We start from the raw sequence: 23,947 nt of genomic DNA on the forward strand, positions 1-23,947 counted from the left end.
TGAATCCAAGAAACGAGCAAACCTGTTCCGACAATTTGAGTTTGTATTCCCTCAGCTGCAGACTCGCTGCTGTTTAAATGTTTGAAAAGGAAGATTAGATATAAAAAACGTCAAACATAGACTCAGTCTGCCTTCACATTTGATATGAGGCCAGCACGTATAGTGGCTGTGTCCTGTTTTAAGATCATACATGTAAAATTGTTGTCTGACCTCCGTCGATCCAGCCGCTCAGAGTCCGTGGTTACCATGGTTACTGCATAAGCAGCTATAATGTTAACAGCTGGCACTGAGGAAACCTACCGGCAGCATGGGTGTTTATGTTTTTTATTGCAAAAGAACCGTCTGAATGATTAACTGAAGTTAACTTGGATAAATTATAGTTAAGGAGTATCACAGATAACGCCTACGTGAGCTGTGTGACTGTTCACCACTACACTGAAATCAGCAGGCTATTACTGAAATACACGTGCTATATCATAAACTATGATATAAATAGGGAGGTCCTATTAACATGTTTAGTTTTAAAGGACACCTTCCTGCCTTTAGTCTCCTTCATGAGCAGTATTAGTTTTCTTCTAACATCCAGAAGTCTGCACGATGTGTTTCATAGTTTGTAACAAGCCTTTGACAGGTAAACATAACATGACCGAAAAAGCAAAAAAAAAAAAAAAGAGAGAGAGAGTGTGTTGACATAAGAAGAGAAAATGCTCTCAATTATGGAGACAGGCAAATGGTTCATTTATGTTTGATGTGTGTTTATTCCTCCCTAAATATCGTTGGTGAAGTTTGCCATGCACGTCAGATTTTCCTGCGCATTTTTTATACCTCTGCCAACAGAGAGAAAAAAAATCACATTCTAACAGACAGCTGGTGCTTAGAATACAGTTGAATAACTATTAAAAAACAGATGATATTTAGATGATAGTTCAGTCTAACACATGTGCCAGTGAACCATTAAACGTCTGTGAAACTATGCAGTTATGAAACGTAACTTTAACCTCAGCCAAACCGATTTGCTCAGTTGTAAATAAAACAGCGAAGTAAACGTGACCCGACAGACAGAACCTGAGTGAATGAAGTCCAGCGTTTAACCACTGAGAGCTAAAACTCAGCTGAGGTTTCAAAGCTGTGTGCCGGTGATTGGACATCAGCCGCTGATGAAGCTGTTCGCCTATAAAGTGCTCTGTAAGGAAACAAGCTCCAGCAGCTCTGCGCTCGGGGAAAACACTATATTTACTTATCTTGTGCAGAAAAATGTCAGCTCGTTCTTTATGTTACAGAAGCACAGAGACACAAGACCAGGCGGAAAGAGACGATCGTTCGGTGAAAATGAGAATCTGCGAATGCAACATGTGGAACACGGAGAGTGGAATATGTAAACAAACTGGTTAACGTAACCCCCTCGGTGCACTCTGCATGCTAATTGTTAGCAGAGCTAGTGAAATCTCTGAAAACATCTGAGCACTTTTGCAAACATGTTCTATGTTGACAACCTGACCAGACATACGTCGCGACATTCGCGGCTAAAACACTGTTAAAAGTGTAGCTGGTGACAGAAAAACGGGGTATTTTAAAACTACACCACCACCATTGCTGCCTGTGATTTGATCTGCATTCTGGGATACCTGGCTGCCCCAAGTCTACACAAGCAATCGATTATCTAGGATCGACCTGTTTTGACTTACTTTGCACGGCAACCAATCAAATGTTAGAGAAGCTGCATGGGCAGCGTTAACCCCGCCCCCTGAGTTTGATGGGTGAGGCTGACAGATAAAATTATTTCATGATGAGAGCCAGGCGCCATGACTGCCAAAATGAAATAAATAAATATATCATTAAATAATTAATTAAATGTGTCAATAATGAATTAAAATGTGAAATACATAAATAATTAACTCATTCACTGCCATTGACGTCTATAGACGTCAATTACGTTTTTCAATGGGAGGGGCTAGAATACGTATGTACATTTTATTTTTTCATATATTTGTAAATAAATTGTTTTGATAAAACATAACCTTTCTCAGTGTTATTTCTATTTTATAGAAGTGAAAAACTATTTTATATGTTAGAGGTGTCTCAAAGCAAGAAATATTAGTGACAAAGGCACTTTTCTGCTTGAAATGTATTTTTCACAAAAAGCTCGTTTTCTCCCTTTTTTTGGTCAAAACAGGCATTTTTGGTGGAACCCACCTCTCTTCTACAGCTGATTACTAAAGAATGGAAAATGGTAGAAACAAGCTTTTTTTTTTGGATGAAAGAAGAGAGTCTGTTCTTCATTTTGGTAGGTTCAGCGTTTATATGATCATAACACACAGTTTTCTGTGGCTCTTCAAAAATGAGTAAAAATGCTCAAAAACCCTGGCAGTGGGGAGTTACCTGATTTGAAAATGGCTGGCAGTGAATGAGTTAATTAAATGTGTCAATAATTAATCAATTAAATGTGTCAATAATTAATTAAAATGTGAAATACATAAATAATTAATTAAATGTATCAATAATTAATTACATGTGTCATAACTATTTATTTAATTAATTAATTCCAATTTTAATTAATTATTGCCACATTTAATTAATTATTTAATGGTGTATTTAATTAATTCATTATGGCAGTCCTGGCGTTCCATAGTAAAGATCATCACAATTACATATGAAATTATATGGTAAATGGCCTGTATTTATATAGCGCTTTACTAGTCCCTAAGGACCCCAAAGCGCTTTACATATCCAGTCATCCACCCATTCACACACTGGTGATGGCAAGCTACATTGTAGCCACAGCCACCCTGGGGCGCACTGACAGAGGCAAGGCTGCCGGACACTGGCGCTACCGGGCCCTCTGACCACCACCAGTAGGCAACGGGTGAAGTGTCTTGCCCAAGGACACAACGACCAAGACTGTCCAAGCCGGGGCTCGAACCGGCAACCTTCCAATTACAAGGCGAACTCCCAACTCTTGAGCCACGATCGCCCCGTACAAATGATATGTTCCATTACATTATTAACAGCACAGATTATACAGCAAATATCAGATTCATGGATGGAGCCAGAGGCTAAATGACTGTTCAGTCCTCTTTAGGAAACGATCTTCATATGACGACAAACACGACAACAATCAGCTGTCAAACTGTACAAGAAGTTCACAGTAATGTAAAAGAAGTTATATCACTTTATTTTTAAATGTACGCACTCAGGGTCAGGACTGAAGACACTGATCGAGAAAATACTCTAAATATAAATATTCACCTAAACATTCAAAATTATTCAATCCGGTTGTTCAGTGATGACGCGACGAATCCTACTTCCGGGCCTAAATTAGTCTGCGTTTAATATGGCTTTTGTGTTGTTAACATGTTTAATGTTATGTATTTTCTTCTATTTGATCTCAAAAAGCTCCTAAAACAGTCAGTGATCACTGTTGACCTCCCTCGGCTTTTATTACCGCTAATCATTTATTTAAGCTCAGTTTTTAAAACCTTAGGATGTAACTACAGCCCAGCCCATGCAGCAGTATATGAATGACTAACCTCGTATTGTGGATGGATTATCTCAGTTGTTCTCCTGGCTGAAGTTTGGTCCTTTTACAGCATCCTGCCATGCGATTACATTTGTTCCTGACCACCCAGAACACTCACGTTAACTTTTATCAAGTGGAAAAAAAGTTAGCTTGTTTATATTATGCTAACATAGCTGTGTCGCTAGCGGTCACGTAGCACATCATTATATACCAGCTAGCCCAACTTCAGTAACCCTACAAACGTCACTGCTGTTTAGTTTTCTGTCTTCATTTATGCTGGAAATGATAACAGAGCTGTACGTTTTAATTTGTTTCCAAAACCCCGCAGTCAGGACATGCTATATTGTATTTAGATAGAAGCTAACGAGCTAACTCCCTGCTAACTTCTAACTCCGTTAAATGTCATAAATTCCGTTTTCATGGATGCCTGGATGTTAAACTCAATTGTTACACCTGGTAGAGCAGAACGCTGATCATTTTATTAAAGATGAAAGACTTTAGACAGTTTTTCAACTCTCAGTAATGCCATAGTGATCGTTTGATATATGGACCTGCAGCGGAGTTTAGACCCAGACACGGCTAGTTACGTCAGACTGAACAATTGGATTGCATGAAAAGAAATAGGAACTCTCTACAATACTGGCTTCTGATTGGTTGAAAAAGCAGGTGCTGAACTTCAGAAGAGCTAAACCTGCAAAACTGTGTAAAACCAGAGTGGATGCTGCCCTCTGTCCTTAAAACGCTTAAAACACACACACACACACACAAAAACGTGACGACAGTATTTAGAAAAAAGCGTGGCTTATATATATTATCATAACTCTGGATTTACTGGCCAGTAATTAAAATTTATAAACTTTGAAGTCCGAACTTTCAATGTGGGCTGAAATAGAGACTCCGCATGGCTGCAGCTTTTTGCTAACTTAAATCAGTCATGTGATTTGGAGGTGCAGCGTGTCCGTGGACCACGGAGGGTTAATAACACTCATCTTCCTTCCATTTACAGAGTCTAACATCCAACCACCTGTGTAAAATCCGAAATTCCCATGGTGTTGTTCAAAATGTGCTCTGGCACAATCATAAGCATGCTTGCTACTGAAAATAAGAAAAAAGCCCTCCTGCTATGGGCTGAACCATTTGTTAATGGTGGAGGGGGGGAACACTATCCAATATATTCAGTTTTAGCATTTATATTCACTGTTGACTGTAACTATGCTCAAACTGCTAATGCTCTTATTTTAATAAACAACACTGTCATATGCAAAACTGGGGTGGCACTTGGGGTGGCAAGGGATCATTTTAGGGTGGCACTTTCCACCCCATGCCACCCTTCTAGATCCGCCCAGTCACATCTTCACAATTGGGCCAATCAAGTTGTTGACATTTAATCATCCGATGTCCACTCACACCTTATCTCTCTCTCTCTCTCTCTCTCTCTCTCTGATTTACAAGATTTAACACAAAGTTTAAACTTTAAAATCACTTCATTACATTTTCTTTGTTATTCTTAACACAGAAAATTCACATTCAAAAACTTAACACAGAATAAAACAGAGTAGCCAGTAGTGGGACATGGTTCCAGCAACTCTGATGGTGACGGCCCGTTTGAAGCTGAAGCTCCGGCACATATGTCAAAAAATCAACACACTGCTTCAGAAACGCTGTGCTGAGGCTTGGTTTGACTGAACAGAGTCACGTGATCAATGACGTCTGAAGCTTCATTCAGCACGTCACTGCTTCAGTACCTGATTCAATGATTTATAAGGAATTGAATCATTGGTGGGATTTGTGCTGTGTTTTGGTCATTTTGTGAGAGCGAATCAGTGTGTGACATAATTATAAACATGGAGCCAGGAAGAGAGGACGCTCTGCCTGTTCCTGAATAAAAACCAGTTCATCAGCATTTCTGCTCCCAGGTCTAAAATGTACATAAGAAATATGATATACACATAATTATAATGATATAACATATAGTATATTATATATAAACGTGCCAGTCTGCTGGTTAATTACATAATCAGGTGGAGGCAGTGACCTCACAACCTCCTATAAGCTTTAAGTTAAGGTTACTTTATTTATACCCACAGGTAAATTTGCTTTACAGAACAATGATAGCATTTGGCCTCCCTTCACAAACACACACACCTAATGAAACCTGACAAAGCACATATTTAGTAATTAAACAAAATGAATCAAATCAAAAACAATTCTTATTGAGTTCAGTGACAGCAGCAGGGACAAAGCTGTTTTTATAATGCTTTGTCCTGCATCTTGGAACTAGAAACCTCCGTCCTGAAGAAAGAAGCTAAATCCACCCCGTAGAGGATGGGAACCATTTTTAAGGATTGATTAAGCATCTGTGGTACCTGTTTAGAGTACAGGGAGTCTAAACAGGCCTGTGACTCATCTATCAGACGACTGGACCATCTCACTCACTAATTCAGTGAATGTTTCTCTGTGACAGAGGTCTGACTGAACCATGGCACCAAACAAAAAGATAAAACAGACTCAATAAAAGAACAAGAAAACAAAGGTCAAATCTTTCGCTCAATGTGGAAATGAGCAAGTTTCCTGAGGCAGTAAAGGCACTGGTGACCCTTTTTACAGACCGATTTGCAATAAAAGTTCAGTTTTTCATTGATTATGGTCCCAAGATATTTATATGATTGCACTTGCTCTATTTTCTGACCTTTAATTAAAGTGACTCTGTGCCCATTTTGTTGTTTCCTAAAATCAATAACCATATCTTTTGTTTTAGATATGTTCATTTGGAGATAAGACTCCTCCCACCACTGAACAAAGTCATCAATGATTGGACCGTGGTGAGTTTCACCCTCTTTCAGTAAGCTGACAATAACAAAGTCATCTGTAAATTTAATGATGGCCCTGTTTTCATATCTGCTCTGACACATGTTTGTAAAGAGAATGAATAATAAGGGCGATAAGAGACACCCTGGAGGAGAAGCTGTGGAGGAGAACACTGGGTCAGACAGAACCCCATTTATTCTCACTCTTTGTGACCTGTCAGTTAAAAGATCTAAAATCCAGCAAACCAGGTTTTTCCTGATTTCAAACTCTTCTAAAAGTCTTTTCATTAAAATATGGGGCTGTATTGTATTAAAAGCTGAAGAAAAATCAATGAAAAGAAGTCTTGCAAAAGTCCCTTTACTCTCTACATGTTTAAGAATCAGATTTAGTCCAAAGCGCGTCCTGCACTCCTCTGTTGGGCCTGTACGCAAACTGCATTGGATCCAGCTGATATTCAATCTCTTCCATAATCACATTTCTGATGATTTTTTCAAAGACTTTCATGACAACTCAGGTGAGGCAACAGGCCTGAAGTCATTCAGGACGTTTGGACAACTAGATTTAGGGACATGAACGACGACAGCTTCCTTCCAAAGCGAGGGCACATTTTGTATTTGAAAGGATTTATTAAAAATAAGCTGAAATTTAGGACTGAGCTCTTTAGCACAAGATTTAATTAGGCGGCACTAATGTTATCAGGGCCCTGGCTCTTGTTCACATTAACTGTATGAAAGGCCTTTTGGACATCGCTGAGTTCAGTGATGAAGTGTTGAGTATCTTTCAGTTTCTGTTTCAGTTCAGAAGAACTAAAACGAGCATCAAGCATATTCAAATCTCTGTCTGACTTAAAACCGTCTACAATGATCTGACTGCTGCTCTGGGGATTTTGAAACCCTGATATGGTTTTCATACAAGTCCAGGCAGACCCAAAATTTTTTGCAGCAAATTTGCTTTCAAGAAGGTTTTTGTAGATCTGTTTTGCTTTCAAGAGCTCGATTTTCAAGTCTTTGGTGACTGCCTGAAAGTCAGTAACAGCCCCCTCTTTAAAAGCCTGTCTCTTTTTCCTTAAACAGGATTTGATGCATTTGGTGACCCATGGCTTATTGTTAGGGTACACTTTAGCACGCTTAAGGGGTATAATCATGTCTTTATAAAAAACTGCATATGAGCTAACATCCACCAAAGCATCAAGGCTGAATAAAAACTTCCCAATCTGTAAATTTAAAACATTCCTGCAAGGTAAGCACAGATTCTTCTGACCACATGATTGATCGATGATAACATAATTTTTTCACCCCCCGAAAATTCACGTTCAAAGCAACATATCAGCCCGATATCACACAGAACTGTCACATGACATCAAACACAAGCTGTCAGCTCTGCAGAGTGGGCAATCATAATGAAGCAGTTCATTATAAGCTGCAGACTCAAGCTGCTCTTCATGTATTTGTCCACCAGATGTCACCAAAGAGGACTGTGATGAAAGCTTCGAGTAATGAACCGTTTTTCATTACAAGCTTGGCCAACTGACTACAATCTACAATAAACTAATATGGCTTTTCAATCCTCTCTTCAATCACTTGGTACCACCAGGAACCTTTAAATGGGCACTCAAGCTGCCTGGAGACTGTTTTGTCGTGCACATCAGAGAAACCACAGGTAAGACAATCTTATCCAAAAGGTCAGTGTAACAGTATTGTTTTCCACCAGCTTAACCAAACTTCCCACACTAACTGGATTTCTTTTCCCAGGCAAACATTAAACAGCAGCAGCTGGAAAACTGGAAAACCTAAAGCCAAATAATCAATAAAACACAACAAACTTTTGTATGAGTGAGTATTGATAAACTGAGCAGAATTAAACCTCAGTGAAACCACATATAAGTTCTGGTAACTGGCACATATTTATGTTTATATGTTGTTTTATATTTTGATCAGTTTCAGGTGTTTGTGCGACTGTGTTAACCATCAGTAAAACCACATATAAATCACACTTCTGTGTTTAACAATTACAACACTTGATGCTGTTTTTCTGATTCAGGATTATGTGTGTGATGAGTTGGCCACACAGTTCTTATCTTTCTGCTTCAGACACACACAAAACTGCCGAGGTTGAAGCTTCAGTCTCTTTCTACCCCAGGTCTCACCACATTTCCAAAATGTAAACTCTGAGTCTCATAAGAAATGTGGTTCAAAAAAATGGATATCTACCTGCACATAAAGGAGATCAGATCAGTTCCATCTAGACCAGCTGTAACAGGAAAATGCTGCTTACACTTTGATGCATCACTTTCAGTTTGTCATATAAGACAATATATCAGATTGAGGCATTATTTTCCTGCAGTGAGTAAATCTACTTTGTACTTTACTCTTTTCTTTTAGGTAAAGGCTCTAAACAGTACTTGTACACTGTGGAAATCCCATAAGAACGTCTCCTGAACTCTGAAAAATAACAAAACAAAGACTAAAAGGAGGTCATGGGTGCTGATGATGATGCTGATGATGAGGAGTAGCATGCATTTAAAAAGTGACTGATGTCCTAGAATACAACAGAACAGTGTCTCTACAAACTTATGAAAACATGACAGTCTTGCATTAGTTTGTATTCTTATGATTTCAAAAAACGAGGGAAAAATCTCCTTGAAATGCACAATTCCTTTTTGTTATTTCTTAGTGTGTGACGTATTTTATTGGCTTTATGATTGGTGCAAACAGTTTCCTGATTCATAATGGAAATAGATTTTAGACACAGGAGGAACACGCAGTGATCAGCAGGAGCAGCTTGGAGTCCAGTCTTCTTCACACTGAGGAGGGACATATATGCAGGAACAGTTGTCATAACTGTTACAACCACCAGATGGCGAAAGAGTCCCACTGCAACTTTAAGCCATGAAGGATGTGTCTTGATGTTTGCTTGTGATAAATCTGCTTTATGTGAGTCTTTTTCAGAGAGTAACAGTAATATGTCTGATTATATGTCTTTAATCAGTAAAGTCTTGCTTTGCTGGAAATAAATAAATAATCGTAAACATGCAGCTGTATGTTAGAAGTCAAAGGGTCCTTAAGTCTTCTGTAAATTGATGGGGATCAAATGAAGGACACAAGTATCTGTTCTTACTCTAATAAATGCTGCTTTAATATCCAACAGACTATTTTCCTTCCTCATCAGCAGTAAACAGCTTGACTGCGTCTGTGCATTTGTGTCCTCCATACTTGTTTCCACAGACATCTCAGGCTTGATGCCACGATGCAGTGTAGAAACATGACAACCCTCTGACTCATGTTCAAATGTTCAAGGACATTTCTCAGGATCATGTATGACCCCTTTTTGACATTTGGACTTTCGTTGATAATATTTGTGTTTCTGAGTCATTTTTGTGGAGACTTCTGTCCAACGTAGTGTCCAAATGAAGCCTGAAGCTTTTCTTCACCCTCTTGTCAGATGGTCAGCAACAAAACTCTGTTCCAACCAATGTCTGATAAGAGATGAGACACAGCAGCTGAGCAAATGATCATTTCATGCTGAAGACATCCTCAGACAGAATTAAACACATACATAAACACAGCCTGGTGCCAATAACACAGCTAATGACACTGCTGTATCACTGGCTTTACTGATTAAAGACCATATCTGAAGGAAATCTTTGAACACAACAGAAAGTGACCTTTTAAACCTGCGACACTGATGCTGCATTCAAGGACCATTAAAAACATCTGAAAGGACTTAAGAACATGAAGGAAATGTGACTTGTTTCTCTGTAATGAAGCTGTTTTAGTGAAGAAAGTTGAAAGGTCACAGAGCGACTGCTGAATCTTCTGCTCTAAACATGAACTCTGAACTTTGTGATGCTTCAGGAGGAAAACTGCTTCAGTTATTCTCTCAGATTAGTTTCATATTTTCTGCATCAGATTTGAGTGAGATCCTGGAATGAAGACAGAAGAAAAGACTTTGTTCAAAGTTTGATTTATAGTCAAACCTTCCAGTTTATTCACACAATAAAACATCAACACAATATATGAATTCATTCATTAAAATCACAGTTTTTCCTCATTTGTTTGATGATTTTGACAAAAACAAACACAAACACACACACATGGTCTGCCATACTCATAAAGAGAAATGTCGACATTGTTCAATGCAAATATTCCAGAAACATTTAGAGGATAGAGAAGTTTACATTTTCATGTGGAGAAATATTTTAGTAAATCAAAATGATGATGAGCAGCGATAGCCTCCATAAACAGTCACAGGAAAGATCTCCTTTAAAATCTCAGAAACATCAAGAGAACAACTAGAAGATGTGGAGGTACCACCCATAATGTTTGACTGACAGCTGATGTCTGTGCAGAAATGATGGAGAGAAAATAAAATGAAACTAAAACACAGATTTAAACCCACAATATGAAAGACTTCAGTCTATTTCACTTTAATCAACTCAGCTGTGGCTCCATAATTATAGTAAAGCCAAAGTCCAGCATAGAGCGGCTGAGTGAATGTGGTCTGGACTCTGTGGAGGAGAGTCATGGTTTCAGAGACGCTGTAGAAGGACAAAATACCTGCTCTGTGATCCAGGTACACTCCTACTCTGGAGGAACGAGGACCTGAGACAGGAGTTTGGATGTTGTTGTACCAAAATGTAAAACTGTTGTTGTTACAATTTAATGCCCAAGATTTGTCATTACGTCCAAAAACACATTCATTACCATCTCCTTTTCTGCTGATATTCTTGTATGCGACTGCTACATAAACTCCCCCTCTCCACTCCACCTCCCAGTAACAACGTCCAGTCAGACTCTCTCTACTCAGGACCTGTTTATACGAAGTGAATCTGTCTGGATGATCAGAATAAGACTGTTGTTGACTCATTACTGTAGCTTTTCTGTTCCCCTCTGATAATAACAGCTGTTTGTTTGCTGTGTTTGGATGCAGTGTGATTTCACGTGAATATTTTAAGAATCCAGCTCTGGTCTTTGGCTCTGGTGGATCTGACAGTAAAACATCCACTTCAGTGACTGTCAGTGAGATGTTTGTCCATTCCTCTCTCAGAATGTCCTGTAGTTTATCTCTGACCTCTGACACAGCTGCTGTCACATCCTCAAAGTAGCTCAGAGGACGGATATTGATGCTGGATGAGTCTGTAGACTCACTGAGTGCTGACAGTGAGGGGTAGTTGTGTAGAAACTGGATGTGATCCTCTGTGTGTGAGAGCTGCTTCAGCTCAGCATCTTTCCTCTTCAGCTCAGTGATCTCCTGCTCCAGCTTCTCCTCAAGCTCTTTGACTCGACTCACTTCAGTTTCCTGCTGGGATCTGATCTGCTGCTTCACATCAGAGCTTCTTTTCTGGATGAGATGGATCAGCTCAGTGAAGATCTTCTCACTGTGCTCCACTGTTTGATCAGCAGACTGATTGATGGCCTCCACCTCCTGTTGAAGCAGCTTCACATCTTTCTCTCTGTCCTGGATTCTCTGCTGGATGTTTTGTCGACTCACCTCCAGCTCTCTCTGCCTCTCAGTCCTTTCTGCTGCAGCTGAGACTGTGTCGTGGCCTTTATGTTCATCCACAGAGCAGAGATAACAGATACTCTGCTGATCAGTACGGCAGAACATCTTCATCACCTCATCATGACGAGAGCAGATGTTCTCCTGGAGCTTCTTGGAGGGCTCCACCAGCTTGTGTTTCTTAAATGAAGCTCAATCATAATGAGTCTGAAGGTGTTTCTCACAATAAGATGCCAGACAGAATAAACAGGACTTGAAGGCTTTCATTTTTCTTCCAGTGCAGACATCACAGGCCACATCTTCAGGTCCAGCATAGCAGTGATCAGCAGGAGCAGCTTGGAGTCCAGTCTTCTTCAGCTCCTCCACTAAATCTGCTAACATGGTGTTTTTCACCAGGACAGGCCTCGCTGTGAAAGTCTGTCTGCACTGAGGGCAGCTGTAGGTTTTCTTCTTTTCCTCTTCATCCCAGAAGCTTTTAATACAGTTCATGCAGTAGCTGTGTCCACAGGGAATAGTCACCGGATCCTTCAGTAGATCCAAACAGACTGAACAGCAGAATTTTGTTTGGTCCATTTGATTCATGTGCTGTGCCGTTTCACCGTCTCTCAGTGACTGTCAGACAGTTTCACTTCCTCTGAACAGAAACAACCTCTGTGCTCTGAAGGGAAACAGATCTCTGCTCTTGTTCACCTCCTACAGGAAATGAGGCTCACCAGCAACTGCATTTACACCATGTTGTTTAGACCCATCCTGATACAGACACATCTGTGAAGGGAGGCACTAAAGAATATCCTGGCAGTGACAAGAGTGAGGGTGTGTTATGTTTCTTTTACAGTATTAGAGCCTCCTTGATAAACTACTTATTTTAGGTTAAAGTTCACATGTTTTTTCCAGGAAATCGTTGAAAAATATGGAGATTACAGTTGTTGGTTTCCAAGAATAAACTACCACAGGTTTTCTGTTTTACCCTCAACAAAACACCCTTGGTAGTTAGCTGGTTGTAATGAAAGAGACAATCAAGATAACTATTTTAGTTGTAAGAAAACATTTTGTCTTAGCCAGAAGTGATACATGGTGAAGAGTATAAAAAACTCTTCAAATACAATATGTAGAACATAATCAGAAGAAAAACAGTCACCTTCACAGAGTAATTGGACATTGGTTTGTTGTTGTTAATCTATACCTGTCATTTAAAACATTCTTGTTGAAATTATAGCAGTTTGAGGTAATGCTATTTACACATGCGAACACTAGAGGGCATTACCAGCGCACTGGTTGTATCGAGCAGTGTTTTTGGGACCACAGGAGGAAGAATAAACCTTCCTGTTGTGAAGATAACAGCAGCTCAATCTGTGTGCCTTCCTCTATTATTTAACCACAGCACCACACGCTGTTGGCACAGGAAACCAGTTGCATCTGGTCAAAGGAAAAAAAAACAAACAATCTTGGCTGACAATGTACAGATTCAAGGATAACATGGTTCCACCCTTGTGGATTACAGAGGATGTATTTTGTATCACAAGACAGGATAAGACGGCTGATCAGTTTGTTTCACTAACTTATCTAAACCTGGCATTTTGTAGAGGGTCACAGTGTCACAGTGCCGTCACCCTGCAACTCCCTCGTTCCCCAAGTCTGTCTCATTGTTGAAGACCTGTTTGCCACAGACCAAGTATTTCCTGTTTGCAAATAAAGTTTGTGAAATTCAAGAGAGTGCTTCGCATTGTGTCTGCATCTGGGTTCACGTTCACGCAAAATGATGAATACTTTATTTTTGTCCTGTCTGGAACTGTAGCAATCAGAATTATTGTCTGAAGGCCGAGAAAAATGCCCAACAGATTTACTTTCCCAAGTGGGCCTTTTGCTATACTGGTCCACTTGATTGTTATAGTTTGTTTGATCTTTATTAGTTATTTTTATTCTAAATTATTGTAATCAGGCCAGACTGGACTCGGGGACGGGAAAGAAAACAAGAAGAAAAGTTAGGAAGAAAGTTAACAGAAGGAGAGGGAAAGAAAAACACCTGGAGCTAAGGGGTAAAACAATCACATGAGTGCTGCTGTTTGACTGAGGAAGAATAAAGTAGTTGTGGTAAGCCAATCACATGACCACTTTAAGACAAAGCAACAAGGTGATATATACCAGTTTTTAAATTGTGTTGATAGGCCGCGTTAAACCAGAATCATGATAAACAATATATACGCCTGTTTTTTCCTGAATAGTTTTGTCACGTTTACTGTCTAAGGACAGCGCAGCGAGACCTCTCTGCTTATGAGCAAACAAAAAACAGCCTGGTCGTGTTGGTGTAAAAATGCACCATGTCGACCAATCAAAAATGATATGGCAACATGACGTTTGGTTGTTTAGGAAGAGGGGGAAGATTTAAGAGTGACGGTGAGAGAGAGAGATAGAGTTTTGAGATGTGAGAGATTTGTGACGTTTAGCGTGTTTGGATTGTGTAAGTGTGTAGTGTTGTGGATAGTTTTGTGTTGTGTGTCAGAACAATGAGGCGACTGCTGTCTCCAGGTAGAAACAGGAGTGATACACCTGCTGCTGTCAGACCTGCAGGTATCAGGCTGTGATGTTTCCTTTATAGTGGACAGAAATGATTTTTTTGGAGTGGCACAAATAATTTGTGTGGCATCTTACTGAATGCAGAACAGCTGATTGTTGTGTAAATAGTCTGAAATGGTTATTTTTAAAAAAGGTAAAAGGTAAATGGCTTCAAATAACTTTGTTGTTTGCAAAACTTGTGCATAAGATTTTAAAATTGACAATTGTATTTAATGTCATGAAAGTTATGAATTATGATTCAATAAACATGTTGTTACAGTAAAAAATATAACCATATCTACTCAGATTTTATGTTTTCTTTCTGATTTTAGATCAATTGTGCTCATACGGTTTGTCAAAATGAAAACACAACTGTAACTTCAGACATGTGAGGTTGTGCTGAAAAGAATGAAACCAAACAAGGCAAAGCAAATAGTTTTTAAAGGTAAAATGTGGAGGGAAAATCAAAAGTAGTAAAAAATGGCCAATTAAACCCTGGACCCCAGAGGGTTAAACGTTGTTTTTAAGTAACACAATAGTTACTTTTCAAGTAATTAATTATTTTTAGAATATTGTAACTCCGTTACTAACTCAGTTACTTCTTTGAAGAAGTAACTAGTAACTATAATTAATTACTTTTTCAAACTTGCCCAACACTGGGTAACAGTAAATAATAAATGCTGAATCTTTTTAAGCAGTACACAGAATCGATAATGCTTGATATGTTGAGGCAGCAGCCACCCAAGATAGTGTGAGTCAGTAAGTACCTGCGTGCACACGTGAGTGTGTGAGCGCTGGTATTCATAAGGTTTCTCCATGCAAGTGTCTGATAGTACGTATTCTGTCTCACGGGTATTTCTGAGGCATGTTTTTTATAAGTTTGTTATATGACAGGTCAGAGTCGTTTGTTCTGTAAGTAATGGGATCAACGTTTCAATGAATGGGTCTATTCCTGATCTTCTAATGGCAAACCTGCCATCTAGTGGGTTAACGGGGAAGCGCCAAGTGAGGGGATGAGCAGGAGTTTCTCTCCCAGCGCTCGACAGGGAAGGTCCATTTCTCTGTGTCTCACCTCCTACAGGAAATGAGGCTCACCAGCAACTGCATTTACACCATGTTGTTTAGACCCATCCTGATACAGACACATCTGTGAAGGGAGGCACTAACAGGGTTTGTTATGTTTGATTTACAACTTTCAGTAAAAACTGCAACCTACTTAAAGTTTGATAGCTGCACTTGGTGTTTGGACATTCTCAGAAAGGTTATTTATAGTCTTATTTATTTATATTTTTAAAATTTTGAGTAGGTCAAAAGTTCATTGTAAATATTGTAAATTTAGTTGTTTTTAACATGAAACAAATCCATCCTGGTGCTGTTGGTGTTTCATCAACAACCATAGATCCTTTGGTCTGTTTGTTGTGTTACTTCTGACATGTCTCACACCTTCTTATCATATTCTTTATCTCTCTGTTCATTCCAGGCCAAAAGACTGTCTCTCTTGCCCTTCTTTTGCATTTCTCAATTCCGAGATGGCCTTCATGTAATCTGGTCAGCATCTCTTGCCTCATTGTCTGTGGAATGACGATTTTGTCCTGCTTCAATAGCAGTCCATTGACTACACTCAGTTCTCCTCTAATGTGGTAGAAGAGTGGACACGAGCCAACAAACATCCATTTGACATGCTTTCCATAACATGTTGCAGTTCTGTGTCTTGTGCAGTCTCATCAGTTATTTGCTTAGATTTCATGTCTGGCACAGGAAGTTTGGCAGAGACCATGTTTATGTGAGTCTGAATGTCTTCTTCTGTTGTACTCACCACGCCCCCTGTGGGTGCTCGTAAGAGTGCATCTGCAATTATCAGGTGCTTTCCTGGCATGTAAACTAGCTGAAAGTCACATCTCTGCATTCTCATTATCAGACGCTAAATTCTTGGCGTCATTTCATTCAAGTTCTTCTTGATGATAGATACTAGTGGGCAATGATCTGTTTCTGCAGTGAAAGAGGGTAAGCCACATACAAAGCTGTGGAACCTCTCTAAGCCAAAATAAATAATTTATATAGCATCTTTCATGACAGAATCACAAAGTGCTGCACATAAGATTACAAGTCATAAAAAGATTTAAAAACGACTAAATAAAACAGGCAAAAAATGAACCAAAAGCAGTTTTAAAAAGGTGAGTTTTGAGTTGTTTTTTAAAAACAGCTACTGAGTCCACAGTTCTTAATGTTTGGGGGAGAGTTCCACATTCTCGGGGCCACAGTGGCAAAAGCTCTGTCACCCTTAGTTCTCATCTTAGTCTGTTTTATAGCAAGTAAGCCCTGATCAGATGACCTCAGGGACCTGCTGGGGACATCGGGCTGTAGCAGATCAGAGATGTAGGCTGGTGCCAGTCCGTGCACAGCTCTGTAAGTCAAGACCAGGATCTTAAAATGGACTCTAAACTCAACAGGAAGCTGAGATAACAACGGTGTCACATGTGAGTACTTGGAGGATTTTGTCAAAAGCCTAGCTGCAGCGTTTTGCATGCATGTATAGCAATCTCCAGTTCAGAGCGAGATAAAATCGGGCTTAGCTTAGCCACATTTCTTAAGTGATAAAAACAAGACCGAACCAGAGATTTCACACGCCCATCCAATGTGAGAGTCGAGTCAAAAGTGACACCTAAATTCCTGATAGAGGATTTAACATAGAGTGAGAGAGGACCAAGGGCTTTCAGTATCTGCCATAAAAATCTATCAGGGGCGCATACGAGGACTTCGGTTTTCCCCTCGTTGAGTTGGAGGCAATTTGCAGCCATCCAACGTTTGATCGAATCTAAGCAATCATTCAGACACTGAAGCTTAGATAAATCCTGGGGCTTAAAAGAAACGTACAACTGAATATCAAATTCATTCTCACGTTATGAATTTTTGCAAGCAAGAAAGAAAATTTCACTAATTTCACTAAACAATGTCACTAATGGTGTTGAATAGCACCTTAGGATTGCCTCTGCTCTTTGTAACCAAGTGTGAGAAATGGGCAGCTCTCGCATCTCTGATCGCATTATTAAAAGAAGCTAAAAGGTCCTTTAGATACAGGAGTTGAACATTTAGATGAGTTTTCCTCCACCTGTGCTCCGCTTTACAACAATCACGTTTTAGACAATAAATACTGTCATTTGGCCAAGGAGGAGATTTGGAGGCAGAAACACTCGTCTTAAACCGGACAAATTTCATCTAAAATAGAAAGACAATAATTATTAAAAAGACTGGTTGAGAAATCAAAACCATTGTGAGGAGATAGCTGTAAGTTAAAAGCATCCACAAATTTCTCCGCTGTGGAGGAGTTTAAGATGCGAGAGCTAACCATCCGTCTAACGGGGGACAAAGGCTCATTAAAAGACAAGTTAAAAACTAACATAGTGATCAGAAATAAAAATGTCCTCAGAGCAAATCAAATCAATATTAAATCCAAAGTAAAAACAAGGTCCAGTGTGTGACCTTTGCTGTGTGTAGGACCGAACACATGCTGAGCAAAATGAAAAGAATGGATAATGTTCATAAAGTCTCTGGTGAATCAACAACGTGTATGTTAAAGTCCCCAACTATGAGCAGACAGTTTCATAGTAGCAGACAAGAAGTCACTGAGCTCTGATAAAAATAACCTGTTAGATCTATTAGAACCTATTAGGTGGACGATACACCACAGCACAGTAGAAAGGATCCTTGTTACCAATTTTAAGCAGCTGCAGCTCAAACGAAAGAAAATGTCCAATTTTAACGGAGCGGCAGGAGAAATGGTCCTGGAAAGCCACAGCAAGCCCACCACCCCGACCAGACAACCGAGGCCGGGTAATAAAAGTATAGCCATCCGGGCAGAGTTCAACAAGTGACGAGTAGTCTACATCCCGCTGCCAGGTCTCAGTCAGGAATAAAAAATCCAGTTTTTTAGATAATATAAAACCAGTCAACAAGAATGATTTATTAGACAGAGCTCGAGCGTTAAAAAGCGCCATATTCAGTGAGCTAGAAGCCTCATTATTTGCAGAGGCTCGAGTTAAGGGACATAAATACACAGGGTTCGAGCCGTCACGCTCCTAGAATCAACTCACCGAGGGAAGAAAATGCCAGCCCGAAGAAGAGTCTGGATAAACCCTCCTAAGGTGGCACGGTCTCAAAGAGCCGAGCCCAGCGTATCCAAACAAGGCTGTGGAAAACAAGTCCCCCTCCATGGAGCTTTTCTGAACACAGGAGACAACGCACGCTAGACGTCGCTTACCAGCCAAACCCCGCCGCCAGTAAAGCCTGAGCTTTACCTGAATACCTCCTCTTCTCCCTCTCCTTCTCCGTGGTCTAGAGGAACCACCGAAATCACCTGACGAGGATCCAGCTAATGGAGGAGGGTGGAAAATGCCAGAGGACGACGAGACATCGTGAGGCATCATAGAGGATCGGATGGATAGCAAAGCCAGGCGATCATACACCAGGGCAGCTAATACATCATTAAAACTGAGTCAGCACAGAAGAGCAGAAAAAAATAACACAACAGTAGTAGAGCATGACAAACTGCACCCAAATACCAATCACTCCTTCTCAGTTTGAGTGTAAATGACACTCACTCTCTGTCATGAATCTGGATGCGTAGGCTATAAGTTTCCAGTGCTCACCTTCAGCTTGCAGAATCACTGCACCAAGATGCAATCCATCTTTAAAGGCATTAGTCAATGGGAACTTTTTTGTCTCCAGTGGGAAACTGATTTGCAGTCTGTCCATACAGAGAGACCAAAACAAGCCAACACAACACAAAACAAGCAAACACAACACACACACAAAAGCCCAAAGAAACAGTCCAAATTCTATCATCAAAAAAGTGCAATGGCAACAACGTTTATGGTTTAGTGCAGGGGTAGGCTACTCCAGGCCTCGAGTGCCGGTGTCCTACAGGTTTTAGATGTGTTCTTGATCCAACTCAGCTGATTCAAATTGCTAAATTAGGATCAGAATCCCTGAGCCAAGTCTCTGTGAATCAGACATGTGTCCCTGTAGTCATGTAAATGTGCGACATTCAAATTCAGTTCATCCAATTTACTCCTCAGAGACTGCACATTAGCCAGAATTATTGATGGCAAAGGAATACGATTGTATCATATTTGCTTCCTCAGTCCTCAAAAGTGTTCCTGTGATTAGAGGATGATCCGGGGCTGGAAAACACTGAAGGGTAAAAAGAATCCAGAGATGGGCAGTTCCACAGAAGGTTCAAAAGAAACTCCCGTGAGTACGTAATTGTTTGTGAGTGTCAATGACACCAAACAACTGTCAGGATTGCCAATAAAACCATGCAAAATAAAAACCCCATCTTCGATAAAAGATGCGTGGACTCAGCACCCAGTCCATGAGTCATTGGAAAGTGGCTTAGGCTCCCAGCAAGCCAAGCAAAAGTGTGATAAATTGGTACAAACCATTCAGAGTGGAGAAATATCTTTTTTCCTTAGACTCTGGAGACAAAGGCATCTGTCAGTAGCCCTCGGTTAAATCCAGTGTCTTGAGAAAGCGAGCAGTGCCTAACCGTTCCAGGAGTTTCTTGAGTCGGGGCATTGGGTAAGCATCAAACTGAGACACACTCATTCACCTTGTGGTAGTTGACAGAAACAAACAGACCCATCTGTCTTCACTTACAAGAACTATGGGGCTATACCACTCACTGTGCGCCTCTTTTATTACTCCCAGCATCAGTATTTCAGCCAATTCTCTCTAAATAATTTGTCTTTTAAGTTCAGGTGACCAGTAGGGCCGTGAACGCAGCGTCACACCAGGGCGGGTTATAAAATGGTGCTCTGTGAGAGCTGTACGGTCGGGCAGGGGGAGAACACATCTGCAAAAAGCTGCTGCAATGCAGCAACATCTGCTCTCTGGACCTGCGTGAGATGGTCATCACAATGGACAACGCAACTGAAAAATTACAACACATATTAAAAATGTATGTAGCAGTCTCATCTGCCATATGTTTGTTTATATACTGACCAAGAAACTGTCTCAGTGTTTCTGTTTATTTCCATCCTCACAGTCAGTCACAACCATCACACAGCATCAGGAAACATCTCTACATTTAGAAAAGAAAACAGTCATTCTAAACACAGTGACAGAGGACTGATGACTTCACAAATTGTACACATATGTACATGCACTGTGTTGCATAGCACAAAAAAGACTCAACTTATAAAATGTATATTTCATTGGAATGAAACAATTTCTGACTTTCGGACTGAAATTGAAGGCTTTCACATCCACGGTTGATTACAGAGTCAAAGTCCTTTATACACAGTCCTTCAAGTCCAGATAATACAGGAAGATAGAGATCCTAAAAACACAGTTAAAGTAGCCAATAATGTGTTACATATAATTCATTTTAAGTTTATGTTGAGTTTTAAAATGTTCTCTGCAATAAAAGTTGTTACTCTCTGAAAAACCATCAGAGCTTCAACACCTGGTATATTACTCAGTAAACAAAACCAAAAAGTTAAAGGCAGACATCTGAAAACAAGACGTCACTGATCAACAACGTGACAGAACGAGAGTCAACAGTTTACTGTCAGTCAGAGTTTGATCATTAACAGGGAGCAGCAGGGTACAAAAGTCACGCAGAGTAGCTGAAAGTATCCAAGTACATCTAAAACTGTCCTTTATGCTTTCAGGGACTTTAATCAATAATATTTTTTCTACTTATGTGCTGTTTTGCACTTCTTGCAGCTGAAATTGTGGCACAACCTTCAGGTTAAGTTTTAAATAAAAAAACAACAACAACTTGTTTTCCCCTCTCACAAAAAGCAGCTGTTGCTCAGCGCCACTTCGGATGTAAATGGATTTTTAGAAACTCAAACAAAGTCAAGTTTCCAGAAACTGTAACATTTATTTTCACTCCCATTAAAAATCTCACAGCCGCTGATATTCATCTGTGAACATTTGCTAACCAGTAAAAATCTAACTATACATGCTGCTGGTGAGTTCAGCTCCATCTTCACCAGTTGTGACAGTTAAATGATGCTTAGAGGTCAGATATGACACAATTTATCACATCCAGGCATGATTTTTCCTGTGGTGAGCAAATCCACACTGTAATTGAATCTGTTCTTTTATGGAAAAGGTATAAATGAGGGGTGTCAAACATAAGGCTCGTGGGTCAGATTCGGCATGAAAAATTCTCCATCTGACCCGCTGGATGCTCTTTCAGTCAAGCATATTACATTAACTGATTAAAGATACACAACTATCACCTTTCAAGAGACACGGACAAGTCAGCCAGTAATGGGAAACACATGATGCATTTAAAGTTTATGTTCAACTGTAAAATATTCTCTGTAATGTAAATTGTTCTGCTCTCTGACAAACCATCAGAGGTGCAGCACGTGTATCATTTGGTGTTTGAAGCAGAAACAAAAGCAAAGAGTTAAAGGAAGACACATTTGAAGAAGAAGGAAAATGAAAACAAGACGTCACTGAGCAACAACCTGACAGAACGAGAGCCAACAGTTTACTATCAGGACTGAGGCTGATCATTAACAGGGAGCAGCAGGTAACAAGGTCATCAGCAGTGGAGGAAAGTATGGAAGTAATACTCAGCTTCATATTTGAAGATACTCGAGTATCTTAGCTGCAGGTCTGGAACAATGGTTCTATTTCCTTTCCCATTAAACATCTCACACAGCCCCTCATCTGTGACCCTTAGCAAACCCACTGGATATCTACCTGCACATAAAGGAGATCAGATCAGTTCCATCATCAGGTCATGGATGCTGCTGCTGATGGGCAGCGTGCACTAAAAAAAGTGACTGATGTCCTAGAATACAACAGAACAGTGTCTCTACAAACTTATGAAAACATGACAGTCTTGCATTAGTTTGTATTCTTATGATTTCAAAAAACGAGGGAAAAATCTCCTTGAAATGCACAATTCCTTTTTGTTATTTCTTAGTGTGTGACGTATTTTATTGGCTTTATGATTGGTGCAAACAGTTTCCTGATTCATAATGGAAATAGATTTTAGACACAGGAGGAACACGCAGTGATCAGCAGGAGCAGCTTGGAGTCCAGTCTTCTTCACACTGAGGAGGGACATATATGCAGGAACAGTTGTCATAACTGTTACAACCACCAGATGGCGAAAGAGTCCCACTGCAACTTTAAGCCATGAAGGATGTGTCTTGATGTTTGCTTGTGATAAATCTGCTTTATGTGAGTCTTTTTCAGAGAGTAACAGTAACATGTCTGATTATATGTCTTTAATCAGTAAAGTCTCGCTTTGCTAGAAATAAATAAATAATAAAATTGTAAACATGCAGCTGTATGTTAGAAGTCAAAGGGTCCTTAAGTCTTCTGTAAATTGACGGGGATCAAATGAAGGACACAAGTATCTGTTCTTACTCTAATAAATGCTGCTTTAATATCCAACAGACTATTTTCCTTCCTCATCAGCAGTAAACAGCTTGACTGCGTCTGTGCATTTGTGTCCTCCATACTTGTTTCCACAGACATCTCAGGCTTGATGCCACGATGCAGTGTAGAAACCTGACAACCCTCTGACTCATGTTCAAATGTTCAAGGACATTTCTCAGGATCATGTATGACCCCTTTTTGACATTTGGACTTTCGTTGATAATATTTGTGTTTCTGAGTCATTTTTGTGGAGACTTCTGTCCAACGTAGTGTCCAAATGAAGCCTGAAGCTTTTCTTCACCCTCTTGTCAGATGGTCAGCAACAAAACTCTGTTCCAACCAATGTCTGATAAGAGATGAGACACAGCAGCTGAGCAAATGATCATTTCATGCTGAAGACATCCTCAGACAGAATTAAATACATACATAAACACAGCCTGGTGCCAATAACACAGCTAATGACACTGCTGTATCACTGGCTTTACTGATTAAAGACCATATCTGAAGGAAATCTTTGAACACAACAGAAAGTGACCTTTTAAACCTGCGACACTGATGCTGCATTCAAGGACCATTAAAAACATTTGAAAGGACTTAAGAACATGAAGAAAATGTGACTTGTTTCTCTGTAATGAAGCTGTTTTAGTGAAGAAAGTTGAAAGGTCACAGAGCGACTGCTGAATCTTCTGCTCTAAACATGAACTCTGAACTTTGTGATGCTTCAGGAGGAAAACTGCTTCAGTTATTCTCTCAGATTAGTTTCATATTTTCTGCATCAGATTTGAGTGAGATCCTGGAATGAAGACAGAAGAAAAGACTTTGTTCAAAGTTTGATTTATAGTCAAACCTTCCAGTTTATTCACACAATAAAACATCAACACAATATATGAATTCATTCATTAAAATCACAGTTTTTCCTCATTTGTTTGATGATTTTGACAAAAACAAACACAAACACACACACATGGTCTGCCATACTCATAAAGAGAAATGTCGACATTTTTCAATACAAATATTCCAGAAACATTTAGAGGATAGAGAAGTTTACATTTTCATGTGGAGAAATATTTTAGTAAATGAAAATGATGATGAGCAGTGATAGCCTCCATAAACAGTCACAGGAAAGATCTCCTTTAAAAACTCAGAAACATCAAGAGAACA

The 23,947-nt window shown here is 39.7% G+C and overlaps 1 protein-coding gene and 1 pseudogene across 1 annotated transcript in view; both read right to left on the bottom strand.

The window, feature by feature from the left end:
• The window catches only part of LOC120744869 (E3 ubiquitin/ISG15 ligase TRIM25-like), a 36,984-nt gene extending 19,146 nt beyond the window's left edge, over positions 1–17,838 (bottom strand). The window contains exon 1 of the mRNA XM_040049461.1: positions 15,450–17,838. The gene's annotated coding sequence lies outside the window, so the exon portion shown is untranslated. The remainder of the gene's footprint in view (positions 1–15,449) is intronic.
• On the bottom strand, positions 10,634–12,409 carry LOC120744908 (annotated as a pseudogene).
• Positions 17,839–23,947: the final 6,109 nt, after the last annotated feature.

Source organism: Simochromis diagramma, unplaced genomic scaffold, assembly GCF_900408965.1.
Source record: "Simochromis diagramma unplaced genomic scaffold, fSimDia1.1 OVJJ01000355.1, whole genome shotgun sequence".
In the NCBI taxonomy this organism is placed as follows: domain Eukaryota; kingdom Metazoa; phylum Chordata; class Actinopteri; order Cichliformes; family Cichlidae; genus Simochromis; species Simochromis diagramma.